The 18613-nt window shown below is 38.5% G+C and overlaps 1 protein-coding gene across 5 annotated transcripts in view; it reads left to right on the forward strand.

Moving 5' to 3' along the window:
- The window catches only part of LOC134527076 (trehalase-like), a 302312-nt gene that overhangs the window by 142255 nt on the left and 141444 nt on the right, over positions 1–18613 (forward strand). The window contains exon 1 of one of the 5 annotated variants that reach the window (XM_063359414.1): positions 2001–2073. The exons of 3 other annotated variants lie outside the window; for them this stretch is intronic. The gene's annotated coding sequence lies outside the window, so the exon portion shown is untranslated. Of the gene's footprint in view, positions 1–2000; positions 2074–18613 lie in introns of those variants that run through there. One more of the 5 variants, XM_063359417.1, reaches the window with a different exon arrangement.

Here is an 18613-nt window from a genome sequence, read left to right on the forward strand (position 1 = left end):
TAAGGAAATGATGATTTTTTTCGTCCTTAAACCCCCCCCCCCCCCCCCCTTTTTTTCCCCTACCCTTTTCAGCAATGATTGGTTGTATCAGAATTGTTCCAGATAACAGTTTTGAATAATATTTATAAGGTTAGCAACAATTTGAACGTATTTTACAATATGCATGCTGACGCAGTTAAATCCTTGCTTTTTAGACCCCTTGCATTAATGGTTGGTCGTCCTATCAGAAACTATTTCAGACGTAAGTTTTAGATAACAATATTTAGAAGGTTTACAAACAATTCAGATTATTATTGATGTAAATAAAAATAAAGTGTCTCTTTTTTAGGGTTTGAAAGTCTTTGTTGTCTGAATTAAGATTTTTGTCTTTGTCCCTCCCCCCCAAATACCTTTTTATAAAATGGATCATGGAATTTTAATGGTATTATTACATATTAGTTTAAGGTGTAGATGTCACGCTGTACAAGCATTTCGTCCGTCTCAAGTTTTATTGCAAATTTAGCTGTAAAAGTTTATCTTTTCTTTAACGTTTTCTGCTATTGATTTTATATATTTATATACTCAGGATTAAAACTTTTTGCCTGCTTCATAGTTGCTTACTAACAGTTAATTTTCCCACTGTCAGGAACATACAAAAAACATCACACATGGTGCACGAGGTCGGATTTTAACCCGTGGTTAATTCGTACAGCAGCAACAGAAACAACTATAGTCTGTCATCCTGCAACTTGACTCCACTCTGACAGCTCTAGGAAGTAATACAAATGGTCTACGTATCCTTCTAATACTGCCGTTCTGTCAACTGTGTTTGTAAACAATTTATTACGGTTGTCACTGTTCGTAAACAAGCATCTGTGTGTTACTTCACAGGTGACATACTACTTTTGAGAATTTGTCAAATTTGATGAGTTTCGTGACACAGATTTCAGGCTTTTTCTCACACACCATTTTGAGATTTTTATCATAATTACTCTCCAATAATATCATTTAAGGGCTTTTTCTGAAACTTTCAATCGATACTTCCCTGCATTTGTTGTTCCTTTACAAATATTTTCAACATATAAGTCACTAAGTATCAAAAAAGCCACGTAAGTGTTCGAAGTTATTATCACTTTCTCGATTTTTTTTACACATACTAGGCTAGGCACACACAGAATGAGCCATAACATGACTTGACGCGACATTTTGTCTGGTGGCAGTTGAGTTCCGTGTATTTGCATAAAAGCAATGCACGCGGAATCAGACGCGGCACGACGACTCAAAACTGTCGCGATCAGACACGAGGCGACAACATCGCATGGCTGCTCCAACTTCGTAACGGGCAGACTGATGGCTGCAGTGTTCTGCGCATGCGCGAGTGTAAACATTTTTTCAACAAAGGCATGCTTTAGTGCGCATGGTAGTGTGTTTATATCTGACTAATTAAAAACTGCTTTTCATTGTTAGTTTAATTTGAGCAAATATTCACTTGTAAAATATTTAAGTTGATTTTTTCTCGTTATGGAGCTCGATGCAGATCGATTAGTATGTTTATTTCAGGAAAGATATATTTCATAGAATCCATCATTGAAAGAGTATCACGACAACTATTTGATTTCGAGAATAAGGGAAGAAATAACGCAATGGAAATACGGTGTTGTCGCGCGGCATCGAGTGGTGTCGCATAGCGTCTGGTCTGATTCAGTGTGCGCTGTTGAATATAGTTCTGTGACTGCAAATAAATTCAAGGGAGGTATTTTGTTGAAATTTACAACTTTGCAAACAACTGTAAAGACGTGGAAATGAATAAATTAACATGGCGTGCAATTTGCCACTTTCACCGGAGTAGGGGGACGGACTGGTGTGTGGGGGGTGGTGTTGGGGGGGGGGGGGGGAGGCAGCGCAGCCACCCGTTGCAGACCTTGAGGCCTCGCGGCTGGTGCTCGCGCGGTGCTGCCGGAAGGGAGGGAGAGACAGGGCGAGGGGGAGGGGGGCGGTGGTCTGGCCCGCGAGATAGCTCTGACTCCAGTCAGGCCGCGGCCGTCCGAGCGACGCGAGGCGGGGGCAGTTCCGCGCCAGAGACTCCCTCTTGAGGTAGGCATTCCCGCCCTCGTGCGCACCAGCGGTCTGCGCGTCCTCCTGCCTAGAGAGATGTGTATCTGTTAGTGAGGTGCGCAGTCTTCTCCAAGTGCGTATTCTAGCAATAGTTGTAATGCAAGTCCCTTGAGTGCTTTCAATTATCTCCACCGAGCGTTTCGTGTCTAAAAATTATTACGAAAAAGCTTTTTAGCTATATTCACCCTCCTAAAACTACCATTTGTAAATAAAATACGGTAACATAAATACTCATCAGTCCCCAGCGTATTCTTAAATGCTTTCGTAAACAGACACCACTTTATATATCTTGAGCAGCTTTCAACCGCGTGGTTTTATGTGAAGCTCTGCGCAGCGCATGTGGGCTCGGGTATGCGGGGGTCTTAATGCGGTTGTCAGTGCTCGCAAACAAACACCATGTCTGGCTTTGCTAGTGGCGTTTGGGAACTGGCACCACCTGGTACTGCTTTGGAGCTGTCAAATCTGAGATCAAGTTACACGACGTTGACTATAGCTGAAGGTTCGATGGGCCGGGGTACACGCATGACATCCCGAGATGTTCAGTCAACTTACATTGCATCAGCACAACACTTCGGTCTATCTCACGCTTACATTGCAGTACAGAGTAAATGGCGGCCCCTGTTGCAGATTGATACTACCTGCTTGTTAACATTAAAAATCTTATTTTGTATACTTTCTTTAATTGCAATAAATTTAAATTATTTAAATTTTGGTGTTAGTTGAATTTTAAGACTATAAATTAGTGTCTTGGCAGTATATTAATGGTTGTAGTCATACTGCAAAAAAGTTATGCAATGCTAAACACCAATATTATTTCACAGGAGAAACCATTTGTAGCTGTCAGTCACTCTTAATAACAAGGAATTCCATTAAATTATGTGCTATGCTCAAAAGAGAAAAAAATAATCTTCAGTGATATTTAAAAAAAATGTTGAAAAAAAATAGTTGTATACAAGATAACGTTTCTCATTTACCAGTCCTTAGAAATAAATAATGAATATTATCAAATTTTGCTCTTGATTAAATACATCAGCAAAAGGTATTTTCAAAATTCTTATCAAACAATACAATGTTTCAGATACATAAAAAAAAAAAATTCATTACATTACAAAGTTGTGCCTAAAAGGTTTTTGCTCGTCTGGTGTATATCTGGGAACAGAACACACAAAAACAAGATGACAGCGCTAATAGCAGAAATCATGCATTGGAAAGGGAAAATAAATGTGTTTTGAAAAGCACACTGCAATCTAAGGATGGAACGCACTATAGCAAGACTGATTTGACAGGGTGTTGCGCGAGGCCGCGCACACAGCCTTGACGCTGGAGGCAGAGCAGCGCTGCGGCGCGATGCGAAGAGCGCGACGCGACTGTGAAATGTCGCGTTATTGTTAAAGTGCGGGTTTTACCCGCACGCCAACCAAAAATAAACTATTTTGAATAAAATGATTTTACCTGTTACATAACGCACAAAACATGTTGTCAGCCACAAATGCTTGCAGGGTTTTTAATATAAATGTTTAATTCAAATGTAACATTCATTTGAAAAAAAATCACTACACGTAAACTCATTTCATACATGTCGCGGATAAATGCCAAAATTAATAATAGAATCACCTAGGCACCAGTTTGAACAACTTTCGAAAACAAAAATTCTGGCACGCTCTTCAGTACGCCGCGCCCGCGACGCGATGGAAATAGAAACTATTTCTGATCGGAAAATCTGTCGTGTATGACAAGTTTGTTCGCGCTAACGCCATAGATGTGACTAAAGATTGGTCAGAAATGTTTGCGTCGTTGCTGTTGCGCTATTGTGATTGCAGCACTGGGCGGTGAGACCTCCGAGTACGTAGTGGGCCCCGAACCAGCAAGACAGCAATTCGGTGCTGATGACTCTTGAGTCATGCCAGTAGTTTGGGACCGAACCCACAGGACTGTAAAATGCTGGATGAATGAGTTAAACAACAGTTGGATTAAAACCCACTCTTGAACATACAATAGTATAATCGTATAAAAATAAAGGAAGTGTATGACTTATCAAAATACCTATTACGCTATCGTATCAGATTTGACTTGGTTTACAATTTCTGTCCCGTGATTTTTTTGACGTTTCTTCAACAGATATTTCTCAGTTAGAGACAAATTTTTAAAATTCATTTAAATATTTTTTTACGTAAGTTTTAAATTATTTTAAAAACTTAACGGACAGCTGCAGTCTTAAAACTCGGCATGATTATCCACGTTGATGAGATTTATAATTTAGTTCCTTTGATTTTTTTTTACTTTTAGTGTAAATTACAGCTAAGAATGGTGTAAGAAACTTAGAATAAATGCAAATTTTTACACTTTTTAAAATTAATTGATATGCTTGAATAGCAGCTGTAACCATATCATTTACTTTCTAATAGCATTATAGTGTGAATATGCCCACAAAATTGCATTACTCTGGCTGTTATACATACGTGAAATATATATATACATATATACATATATAGGTATTTAAAATTAATATAATACATTAATTAAAATATTAAAAATATATATTTCCCACTTAATGGACAACTACACTCTCTAAATTTGTAAACCAAATTGAAGATTTTGGTCATATGACAATTTGTCGTTTCTTCTTCAGTTGTACCTTATAAAGATAGGTTATTACTTTCAGTGTACATATAGTCCTTTATATTTTTTACATATTTATTGGGCAGCTCGATTAATGATGGATGTGCCAGTATACTTGCCAAATATGATTACTCTAGTTGTACATTAAGTAAGTAATTTTTTTTATTTATTTTTTGTTTAAGAACATATCTATAGCTATATTAAACCCCACGTAAGATTTTAAGGCCTAAGTTGTTTTGGGGCAATATTTGGGGACAAAATCTCGAATGGCATTTTAAGCTCCTGAAGACACAGAACAATATAAATTTGGGAGTAAAACCCTCAATGAGTAGTTTCGAGACGAAACACGTAAAAATGGAAATGGAATACACCCTCAAAGAGCGATGGTTGGAAAAATTGGGGGAAAAAACTTAATTAGAGAAATTTCTGGATCAAACCTCCCCAAAAACAGCGAAAATAGCCCCCAGTGAGTGGGATTTTGGAAGCGAAGGGTGTATATAAATATAAAATCATACGAATGTGTGTTTTAATCAACATAATTATTATAACATATTTATTATTGTGTCTAAATACATAATTGCTTGAAAAGCCTTAGATCGGCTAACTAAACAATTTTCCATTGAGAAAACGGGTTCATCAGCTGAGTTTAGCTTCAGAGACTATGCACTCGACATAAAAAATGCTTAAGACAGCTGTCAGCTAGTACAATTAATTTTGCACTACTGCACAAAACAAATCTCTCTACTATTACAAAATATTCTTTTGGGAATCAGTTGCCAGAAATCTTTTGTAAAACTACAAGAAATATATTATAAATTTTGTACAACACATGACTATGGTTATTTTTGCACATACGAAATACGTTTTTCGAGTTAATATTGAGTATTTGGTACGAAAATTGGCATATTATTTTATACATTAATTGATGTTTAATTCAAGCAAAACCTTTTTTAAACAATGGAATATATAACTGAATATTCAACATCAGTGGCGTAGCTAAGGTGACTGGCACCCCTGGCCAGGATTTAAAATGGCGCCCCCTCTTGGATTAAAGAGAGAAGGGGGGAGGGTTCAGTAATGCGAACCCCCCCCCCCCCTGTTCCGTCGCCACCGGCGGGGGACATCCCTGCCACCTGCTTGCCACGCCACTGTTCAACAATCTGACTCTATTTTGCTTTACCTTGCTTATTAATATGCGCAGCTATTACTGGAAATATATTTAGGGAACGGTTTACAAATAACTTTAACCATTGGAGGGACTGGGATAACACAAAGCATAATTGCTCGGGTAAGAATCCGAACCCAGCATTACTGCGAACACGTGTGAATGTTCAAATTCACAGTGTGAAGTCAAGAAATGCAATGAGACCAGTGAGTCACGTGTCCTAATGCGTGAAGTACTAAACACACGAGCCGGCTCCCAGTCTTGCATTATGCAACACGAAGCTAGCCGATGGTCTCGCTTCTCAGCTGACGGGAGCCTGTAGCGGGTGTCAGGTCGCGCACATTCCGCTACTGTGCGGTGACGTAGGATAAAATAATAATTAAATACGCCGTGCTTTGACTTGGGCTTCAGCATTGCATTTGCAGCTTGAAAGATGCCTGGAGCTGTATTCTCTTACTCTGCTAAGCTTTTTTTTTTTTTTTTTTAATAATTGTGTAAAATTATGCAGCAATATATATTATTTTGCACGATATAGGTATGCCATCTTTAATGGCTATGTTTGATCAAATTAATATGTTTTATTCTCTATAAAATTAAAATTAAATAAGTGACAAAAAAAATATCAGCATAGGCTACCTCGTTAAGCATATAATATATTATTTAAAAAAATTGTAATTTTTGGTTGTAAAGTCTAAAAACTTTCCAATGAAAACACAACGAAATAGTACTTTTTAAAGTGCTACTGTGTTGTAACCATCTTCACGAAACACTTTTAAATGAGATATTATAGAGACAAAAGTTAATACCAAATATTTATTCACATTGGATTAATGTATAAAGTGTTTTAAAACTAACCACAACAGTAGCATCAGCAATAACAGTCTAAGACAATGAAAATAACTGTGTCACTGCACGCGACCTTGGATAGCTACTTTTATTTTCGGCTACATCTGAACAGACGGCGCGGTTTGACACTAAGACGTGTTTGCAATTGAAATCCGCGTGGTTTTCAAACTTATTGCTCCCTCTGAATCGAGTTGTTTACGTGCATTCGTGGAACGTGTCCCGACCGACATGTGTATGCGTACATAACGAGTTTCTCCTCTGCGACCGCTTCTCACCGTGCTGATTCAAGCTCGCCTTGTTCAGAACACGGCACTTCCATGAAAACTTCTGTTCGACTCGTTTTTAACTTCCACCACGTTGTAACGTTTACGGATCTTCAAGGTTAACTTTTCTCTTCATTTCAAGAATATAGTTTATGCTGAATTTTTATAAACGTTTCATCATTATGTATGAAATAAACATATTTGTATATAAGATTTACACCACGATAAACTGATTTCATTTTGATAATCATTTTACATTATAAACTATCTCGATTAATTTTTACAACGTAACTGTTATCGAAAAACTAACAAATACCAAATTGTATGAACAAGTAACCCGTTACATAAAATTCTTCTATCTTTCGGAAAAGGTTTTGTTTTAGATATATTTCAAAAAGTAAGTTTATATATAAAACAATATTTTTTTTCCATACAATAATTTATCTTTATGAATAACCATCTGTATTTTTATACGATAACGTTAAGTTGAACCATATGTGGTAAATAAGTTATAGGACGAATTCGAATTTGAATCCACTGAGCGAAAATTTCTAGTTCCGGGTTAGTCTATTCTGCACGAAGCTCAGTTCTAACTCAGAATATGCCTGTACAGTATGATCATGCGTTGGACAGGATAAAATCTGTGTCGTGTAACTTGGCTCAAATCTGGCAGTTCTCAAAAGTAGTACCAGAGTAGTATATAAAAGGGGCTGCGAGCCCACGGTTTCAAGAGAGGAGATGAGGAGCCGGGAGCCGACCGCCATCTTGAATTGTGACGTCACAGCGGCCACCATGGATGATTTCAAAATTGACAAAAAATTGCACAAATGGAATTAAATTCCTCAAAATTTGCCTAAAATTCTACAAAATCCGCCAAAATTCCCAGTTTTCAAAGAAAAAATTCTCTTTTGGGGGTAAAATTTACCGTTTTACTTCTCAAAAATGCCAGTGGGTTGTCAAGTCAGCAAAGAGGCTTTAAGTCCGCATCTACAAGCCGCCAAAAACCGCCAAGGTTTTGACCTCGACCATTGGGACTTTATGGCCGCCATTTTTCATTTTTACGTAACCGTTACAATTTTCTTTACGACCGTCATATTGAAAATCCGTATTTTATATGCTAGAAAACTTGGAAAATTTTTAAATTTAATAAAATATTATTAAAAAATACAAATAAAAAAGTTCTGATATATTTTTATTATGACGTCACGTCAGACATCTAAGAAATTCGTAATTATTTAGCTAGAATATCAGGAAAATTATAAAATTTATAAAATAAATTAATTCAATACAAGTTAAATAAAATTTTATTTGAAAAACGCACTTACATCAGGGAGCTCGGTGTCCTCGTTTAAAACCAGGCGAGGGCAAAAATAAGCGACAGATTCTTCCTCCACGGAAGCCACTGAAGACTGACATTCCACCACTAATGCCAAGGTGTGTGTGTGTGTATATATATATAAATCAAAAGATAGTATGACGTCACATCAGCCATCTTGTTTTCGTCTGGTGGAATACGCCATATTGGGTCCGACATATTGTTTTCGTATGCTATAGGGTGCTACCGCCATGTTAGTTTAATTTTTACCCGCTAGACTGCAATAATCATTTATTGCCAGAGCACTTGCCATCTTGTCAGACATTTTGGCTGCCATCCTGTAAATCTGTATTTAGTAAGCTAAATTCGGGGAAAATTCCAAAATTGATCAAAAAAAATCAGGAAGTAATTGATTGATTCCATCGATTATAGTGCTTGGTTAGATCCTTGATCGATCCAAGAAATGTGTATTCTAAGAAAAAAACATTTATTCAATTTAAAATGGTGAAAAATCCTCAAAGAGGCTTAGATTACTCATCTACCAGCCTCTAGTAAGCCGATGATGACATATATTAGCCGACATCTTGTAAATGCATAATAATTAACCTAGAACCGGGAACTATTCCAAATGTCATCAAAAGATTAATCATTTAAATAATAATTGACTCGATATATTTCCATCCATTTTTTTTATTCTCTGTAAGTTATAAGAGTAAGTAGAGCTAAAAATAAAATTTATATTCTGTTTCCGTTTAAATTTCGTGGAGTTTATTAATTATTCTCTCTACAAAAAAACGACTCTATACAAGATATCTGACCGACGAAATAAATACGTTGTCGCTGTGCCTACCATGGAAGTCTATTTTTTTCGATACGTGGAATACCTTCCAACCAGGTCTTGTACAAAGTAAGGTGTATAGACCTTTCGTCACCAAACCACTAGGCCAGCCATGTCCTGACTACAGACTTATCGATGCTCATTCTAAAAAGAAAGCACATTCTTAAAAAAGAATGCGAGTAGGTAAATATAGTAGGTCCTGGGGCAGGGGAGGGGGGAGGGGGATCCGGGGATCCGGCGGCAATCTTTGATTACTTCATTTCCGGCGGTCATCTTGGATTACGTCACTTCCGGCGGCCATCTTGGATTACGTCACTTCCGGCACCCATCTTGGATGACGTCACTTCCGGCAACCATTTTGTTTTTATCCGCCATTTTGTTTTCTAGAACATTCCGCCATTTTGAGTTTCGTCCACCATCTTAAAAATCTTTATTTATTATCCGATTTTAATGGAAAAAAATTTAAAATTTATAAAAAAATTAAATAATCAAAATTTTAAAATAAAATTAAAAAAATGTTATTTAATAAAATTTTAATTAAAAACCTACGCATCGAACACCCCACTCCTCTAAATTACAAATACATCATCTAGCACCCCCACCCCTCTGTTACAATAACATCGTCATCGAACACCCCACTCATTCCTGTTACAATTTTTCGTTACATCCACCATCTTGGAAAATCATAATTATTAACTTAGAAAATCAGGAAAAAATATATACACCATCGTTGTCTGCTGGAGGCAGCCATCTTATTTAGTGGAGACTGCCATCTTGATTTCATATGATGGGTGTCATCATCGGTTGTAGGTTTATAAAGTATGTTAGTGTATGTAAGGTCGAGTTACAATTCTCTACCAACATTGTTATGAACCTTATAGACCAAAATCCACAGAATCCACAAAATCCACAAAATCCACAGTCATTTTGCTGTTTTAACCGACATTTTTTCTTAAAGTCTTATCACTTATAGGTTTTAACTAAAATATATGTTATCAATACTATCGTTGTGGATGCGTTAGTTAAAGTAATGATAATTTAAAAAAACCTTTATTACTCCATCTTAGCGGACGAGAAATTTTTCCGAGTCCTAACTCACAAGTAATATTCTCTTCTCATGTTTGCGTACTCGGGTTTTAAAAGCTGCATGGAAGCAGATATTTTAATGTTTGTGTATAATTGCATTTCACCATTCTGTAAGACATTTATAAGTATCAGTACCTCGTGGGATATTGGTTCTATATTAAAAATAATAAACAATATGTAGGTAAAATTGTATTTACTAAATTAAGAACATATTTTACACATCAAAAATTGGGCAAAAACAGAAACAACACATAAAAAAACGGAAACTTTACAACAAAAATGAAAACTATACATCAAAAACATAATCTATATAACAAAAATGAAAACTGTACAGCAAAAACATAAACTGTACAACAAAATGAAAACTATAAAACGAAAAAAAACAACAGAAAAACTATAAAATTAATGGAAACAACAACCAAACTATTTACAGAAAAAAAATTATTCATCGCATCCAACATATCCGTGGGGGACCGTGCGGATACCATCTTCGCAGATCAACCGTTTGTCGTCCTCCCACGTTATGGCCAGCTTATTGCTGTACTCAGTATAGAGTATGTGCTGACGGGAGCGAATTGCTCTAACGCCTGCCCTCATTGTGCGGTGGTCTTGCAGGGCATCCAGGTAGTCATCGAATGTTATGTGGTTTTTGACCACACATCGCTGGATGCCCTTGGCCTTTTTCTCGCTCTTACCACCACACCTGTAGGCGTAGAGTTTGGCCCGTAGGCTTACAAACTCCTCCATCACTTCTCCCCCACATTCATCTTTGAATTTACCGACAGCTTTCTTGTTGATGGGGGAGAAGCATGGGTGGTCGGAAGGGTAGCAGCTGGTGTCGAATTTAGCCATCAGTGTAGGGTTGGCTTTGAGGTCTGAGTAAAAGTCTGTTGTCTGGATCTCATACACAAAACTGTCTGTATCCATATACATCATGTGAATATTGTCATGGTAACGGGGTTTCATGGTATTGTAGTGGAAGTCGTACATGAGAGTCTTTGAAAGATCTAGTACGGCCAGTCCGGCATAGATCGGCTTGTCGAAAATGATGGTCTCGTGATTAAGGTGGACTAGAGACAAATTCGGTTCGTACATTGTACGGTCCTTGAAGGATGGACGACAAACCAACTTCTTGAACCTCTTCTCAGAGCACACCAACTCCATTTTGAGCCTCCGCCTTTTATTTTCCATCAGTTTACCAAATGTCGAGTTCACAGCGAGCTTAAAGAACTCCTTCTCGAACTCGTTGGCTGCTGCTTTCCGCTTGTTGGTATTCAGCCGAATATAGGGCTCCAACCATGCCGACTGCTCAAACTGTAGGACTCGGTGTATCTTAGTCACTCTCAACCCATAAGATACTGCTTGCTGTAGGTTTTTGTAGTGGACAATGTAGTGCTCTTTATTTTCAAGTGTTGTCATCAGCTTTGATTGATTTGAGCCGGGCGGACACTGATTTACGGGGAGAAATGGCAGGTCTTTATGACTTTCGTGGAGCTCGGGAGGGTACTCCACATCACACTCAATAATGTAGCCTGTAGGAGAATCATCTGGAACAGACACGACATCAATTGATGTGTCTGCCCATTGGAAATGTCGAATTGGAAGCGGCAGAGACATCGCCCACCCGTACAAGTTATTTGCATCAATGTACTCCAGGAATGTGGATGGCTTGGATGCATCATATGTCTCAGGTATGTAGGAGTTATTGGCTACGCAATGACGTTTAATGCTTTGCGCTACTCCCCCCCTAATACCAGCCTCCACAAACATGTACATATCATAATCGGTAAGAAGCTCTAGCTGTACACCTGTAGTTCGAAGCATTGCATCGAAAGCGAACCCTGGACAAGAAATATAGTGAGACGGATCTAGGCTGTATGTCTCCAAACAGATGGAACGGAAATTCTCGAATACATCCGCCAAAATCAGAACATCCGTCTTTAGGTACAAGTCAGCGTACTCCCCCAAAGTAGCACACTGAAACTTGTCCCAGACTTTCACTGCATGAGCGTACTCCATCTCTGAAATCATGGAATCAGTCAGACTATTGTAGAAATCGCCGATAGGCGGAAGACTAGTATCATCTAGTCGAGCAAAAGAATCCACAAAATCATACGGGAAGACACCCTTGCGGGTAACCAACTCCAACTCATCAGGCGCGAAAAACTCAGCAGTACTGACAAACTTGTCTGCCGGCAAGAACTCAGCGAGCGAAGCAAGACCCCGACTCATGAAACGGAACGTATCGACAAACTGAATGCTGAACTTATCATACAACTTCTTGGAAAAAGTTATCAGCTTCTCCTCTGAATTCGGGATTATGAAGATGTCTTTACTGTCGTACCCCAACTTCCTGATAATGAAGTTCTGGTCGTACGTCAGGTTGTGGAAGAACACAATCAACTTTTTTGGTCTGCGCCTGAGAAGGTTGCAGTCATTACATGCAGGCCCCAGATATTCACCGGTAAAGTGATTGTGATCACGAACTTTCTTTGCAGTTCCTCCGAACTTTCCTGCACAGTAGCAACACACTCTTGCTTGCAGAAAAGCAGTGTTCTGTGCATGTGTGAGTGGAGTCATAGGAACAGATGTAGAAAATATTTTTTGTACATCATGACCAATCTCCACAATGCGTGAGATGAACTTATCCTCTGCGTCACAACCACGATACAATTCAGGCTCTGATGGAAGTGCTGAAGTGAGGTGTACAGGAATGATGGTGTTATCAGCTTTCACATAAATGCAGTAGCTGTATGCTTTATGCTTTTGATACCGCAGCGTGTATGCTTCATCAGGATTCGGGTGGCATGTATGGATTTTCTCCAGAATAGCTTCAAAGTCGCAATATACCACGATGGGCATCTTATCAGCATGGTGGAAGTTTTTGAACTGCAGAACAGGTGGCTGCCCATTTTGATCGGGGAATGGCATTTCCATTCGAACAGCAGCATGCTGTTTGCAGAGCTCACTGTGTTTTTCCAAACACTGAAGACCAGTGAGCCCACTAACCCTATCCTGATCATCATAATGCTTGAAGCATCTTTTGCAGACATGAATTCGTTGCTCGTGTGTAGTGATTTGGGACCGAACCAGGGCAGAAAAATTTTTAATGTATGTGAAATGGGACGAATCGTCATTAACCAAGAGCAGAAGATCGAAATGAAGTTCTTTTTCTTCAGGAGCGACTCGTGCAGGTACAACATTCAGATTCTCGTCGATGCTGTAAATGTTGATGGAGACTCCAGGGTTCTGCTTTTCGAACAGCGGTATTTGCCTGATTGGAGTAGGAAACTCTATGTTCGTGAAGTTGAATTTCTCTTCCAAGTCATGGTATCGCTGGTTGACACGCTCAGGATTCCACCCTTCCACGTACTTCACAAGAATAGACCACTTAAAACACATGTGGTCTTCGAGGTTTTGTGGATTTATCACCGCATGTCTTGACTCGATGGTGGTAGGCAGTGAGATGTAGGAGCTGGCACGGAGTGGATCGAGCTTGTTTATGCGAAGTTGAAGTCGCTTAACGGCCGACAAAGTCCATCCGGACCCTTTTCCCATGTAGTCTTCCTCCTCCTTGCAGATCTTAGAGATGGACCCAGTAACTGCTTCCTCCACCTCATGAACTGTGTAGAGGGGCACATTAACGGTTTTGAACGCTCTCTTGTCTTCGCTAACATCCACAGGTTTTTCGTAATCACACTCAAGCACGATGTTGAATTTGAGTGGACCGTTCTCCTCTATCTCCTCTACAAGTTGGCTCATTATTTTTGCCTCGATGGAGTTCAGGTACGAGCAGATATCCTTGGCAGTACTTGATGTGTTTTCTGCCACGTACGTCTTCAAGTTGCCCTTGAAACCCACTTCGGCGGTGATGAAACCGTGGGCATTGGCCAAACCAGCCCCGGTCACCACCTTTGTTCGGCTGGTCAAAGGCTTGGGCGCAACTGCAGGCTTAACTGCTAATATCCTCTGCTTCTTTGTCGGAGGTGGAGCAGGCCCCTTGCATACCTTCATGTGGGCTTTTAACTTATCAGCCCTGGCGAACTCCTTAGCGCAGTTCTCGCAGGAATGCACTATGCGGTTTGCGTTAAGACCGCAAGCCGACTTCTCATGTCGTCTAGCAAAATCAGCACGGGCGAAGGCCTTGTAGCAGAAGCTACACCGCATTCCAGATGTAGCGACAGCTCCAGTGCATGATGCAAGGTGCTGCTGCATCTTATCGCTGCGTGCGACCATCTTTCCACATAGGTGGCACTGCTGGTGGTCACGATGCTGGTTCTCAGCACACTGACGCTCGTGCCGGTAGCGGTTGTTGCCTGCCGTGAATGTAGCAGAGCAGAAACGGCATTTCTGAATGGTAGATGTCATCATCACGACAATCGGTAGACTGGTCAAACGTACGGAACACGCAACGGTAGCTCGACGCACGGAGAACTATAACAAAAGAATTAAGAATACAATGTAGCTAGATGTTAACACGAAAAAGTTGCAAACATAACCTCAAAACTCTAGCCCTCAAGCTTACTAACCTAAACTGATAGCAATGTAACTAAATAAAAAAGTTACAAACATAACCTCAAAACTCTAGCCCTCAAGCTTACTAACCTTAACTGATAGTAATGTTACTAAATAAAAAAAGTTGCAAACATAACCTCAAAACTCTAGCCCTCAAGCTTACTAACCTAAACTACTAGCAATGTTACTAAATTAAAAAGTTGCAAACATAACCTCAAAGCTACTCCTTCATGTACAATCCTAAAAATGGTAGGATATTTAAAGTACTGATAAAAATTAAAGCTGAAAAATATTCAATGTTAACTAAGAATAATTGATTACATAACCTCAAAAATACTCTAATGCACATCCCAAAAATGCTAGAATATTTAAAGTACTGATAAAAGTTTAAACTGAAAAATTTCTGGTTACCTGCATATAAGTGCACAGAGAAAAAACAAGCTAGCTGATAACCTAAAAAAAGCTGAGAAACACGCAATGTTAACGAAACATGTAACATACCTCAGAAAACGATGAAGTGTAGCTGTAGAACACGAAGTAGCGTTGGCGGTAGAAATCGTGGTAGCAGAGAAACTCATACACGAACTTGCTCACTCAAACTCTAAGAACACACTGAAGCTCCGACAGCTAATCCTGTCCTTTTATAGCCTCGGACCTGATTGTTCTTGGAAAAACCATTAGGAACAGAGTATTTCTGTTGTATCCGCCAATAGGAATGTAGTACATGGAAGTACCATTGTCTTCGGAAAACCCGGCATGACTCATGTGCATGTCGTAGCAGGTCTGTGAGGGGTGGGGGTAGAAATGTAACCTGACAGCCAAACATGGGAAACCACTCTCGGGTAAAACCACTAATGACCTAGGTGATTAGAGATTAGGGCGCGAGGCACTGCCTGCATCGTGACTCATCACTCAGGAATGTCGTCTCGCAGTGCCGAGGGGACCCAAACAATAGACTTGACCATGCATGTTATAAAAGGTACATTAGTCCGCGACTTTGTGGCACCATGAGGCGCTCAGGAATGTCTGAGCCTGCCACAAACAGCTCGTCAAAGTGTCATCACGAAGCAATCTAGCTGCAGTCATGACGTGCGTGCTACAACAGGCCCGTTAGTCACCGACTTCGTGGCGCCAAGCTGACACTCGGGTAGACAGGTAGCTAAATGATAATACTATTAATGCAAGGAAATAAAAAAAAATTGGATATGTTTAATAAATTTATTTGAAAGTAAGAACACATTACAAAACTAAAACATAAAAAATTTATTCTACATTTATTATGACCAACATTCGTTTAAAAATTAATAGCATTTCATTGCGAACACTCTGTTGAATATCCACAGTATGACACATTTTGCGGATGTTCCAGGAACCAATCCTTTTCACAACCATTTAAGGAGACATTCCTTAAGCTCTCTTTTCATTGGTCAAATAAAACATCTCCCTCTCTTCCCCTTTTACAATGATGCTGCTTCAACATCACGCTAAAATTCTGTAAGACCAAAAAAAATTACTTTGCTTAAACCTTACGGTAGAAATTTCATCCTAGGATGCTGTTACTGCATCTAGAAATTAAAAATTATATTATCTCATACAGGTTTTATTTACATGTTAGACTTAACCATCCTACCACACACATGCACACACTTACACACACATGCGTGCGCATGCGTGCACTGAGATGAAATACATACCTGCCCACATAAGCTACTTTAATTTACAAAGGCAACATATTAAAACACATAATATTTAAATTTTGTGTAGATTGGATGGTACCAGAAACCATACTGCAAAACGAGTGGACAACACTCCAGTCTTTACTAGGATTGGGCTGACAGATTGCCTATGGAACGTCCTTGTTGCCTTCAACGACTCAGAATTAATACTTTTATCCATCAAAAAACAACAACAGTTTAACTAAGCAAAAATACACCCCACATCCCTCAAAAAATTGTTATTACACAATACATTATTTACATTGCAGGAGACCGTGCATACGAAGTGCGCAGCTTCAGGTTAGAAATATTGATTAAAATAACTGCTAAAGATGCTAATTTGTTTATGAAAAAATTGGACATGAAATACAGACACTTGGCTATTTACACACACATACATACATACATACACCCTGCATTGCTTCAGAAGGAAGTACGATATTTTGAAAACTACTCAAGACTTACATCTGTGTATGAAAAGGAGCTAAAAAGTAAAATTTTTTCAAAGTTAATTTTAGAGATGAAACATCATGTGCAAGTCCTTGCATGCGAGAACATTTTATTACGCAATTATCTTCATTTTTCCCAAACCATAGGTCTGATGTCTGGATACCACACAAATCTCATACTTAACATATGCACTATGAGATGACTGCACGCCAGTCCAAGCCCCCTGCGCTTAGAGACGAAACTGCACTAGAAGCGCTAGCAAGCATTGCAATTATCTCGCTTCACTTATGCAGATTCACCTCTGACTAGGTGGACCTCCTGAAACAGTAAACATAGTCCAGTGAAACACATTAAAATAATGCATTTCAAAATAATTGAATAATATAAAACACTACCTACATATTTCTAGAAAATCACCACGCAACTGACAGCCCTTTCAATCACAATTCTGCGAATGCTATCACAGAATGCTATATTTAGAAAGAAAGGATCATTCATTCCTTCATTATGGAACACAGTAATACATCAAATGAAGAAAAACAAAAAAGGCACACACTTCGTTCTTAGACTCGTGCTGCCCCCTTGACAGAAAGAAAAGATTTTACACATAAAATAGTATATATTACTTTTCCAGCGATGAAGCTGTACTAATATCACCTTGACAAGCTTAGATGATCTAGGGAGAGACAAAGTAAATATATTAACAAAAAAAGTCGACTATAAAACAGTTACAAACAAAATAAATAATATACCTTCGATTACATATTTTGCTCAATGTAATAAATGAGAGAACACAAACATTTGCTTAAATCACTATTTATCAATTTTAAACTTTCGTGTACATCAGGAAAAAATATATAGTATCAGTCATTATTAGTTGTAATGTAAAAAATGCAAAACAGTTTCTTGGTGGGATGTGGAATGCTCACTCACGATCGAAAAAAGGAGGGGCTTCGCTGTAACTCAAGGGGAGAGGGAAACCATCTTCAAAGTTGACGTTTCTCATATATTTGGATATATAGTAATCAAGCAAGTTATAACATTTGGGGGTATAATCTCCGTCTGATTAAAGTTTATTTGCTAACATGAATTCACAAATTAAACGAATCTCTGAGTACATTTGCTTATCTTTTATAGAAAAAGATGCACAGATTGATTGTTTTATCATGAATAACCAGGAGCACACTAAAAAAAAACCAGGAGCACACATTAAAAAAAAACCAACTAAATTCTCGCCAATAATAACCAACAGCACACGAACAATAGAAAAAAAAAGATTTGTCAGTAATAACATGCAGCATGCGGAGAAAATCACCAAAATATTGTCAAGAATAACCATCAACACATGTAGAATACCAATAAAGACCTGACATGAAAAAGGCTGAAATGCACGGAGAAAATCATCAAATTCTTGTCAGATAAAAAAAACAGAAGCACATGAAAAAAAAAGCACATGTAGAAATCTATCGAAATTTCATGTGAAAAAATACGAGCACTCAGAAAAAACCATCAGGGAGAAGATGTTTAAAAACATCATGAATTATAAATTTTTATTTAAAAAGTTCAAATTAAATCCTGCTAGATCTCTTTGCTTAAGCAACTTGAGAGTTCTGGCACAAGTCAGCTTGTGAACTCTTTGCTTAAGCAACATGAGAGTTCTAGCAGGATTTAATTTGAACTTTTTAAATAAAAATTGATAATTCATGA

The sequence above is a fragment of the Bacillus rossius genome, chromosome 1 (genome assembly GCF_032445375.1).
Source record: "Bacillus rossius redtenbacheri isolate Brsri chromosome 1, Brsri_v3, whole genome shotgun sequence".
Taxonomy (NCBI): Eukaryota; Metazoa; Arthropoda; class Insecta; order Phasmatodea; family Bacillidae; genus Bacillus; species Bacillus rossius.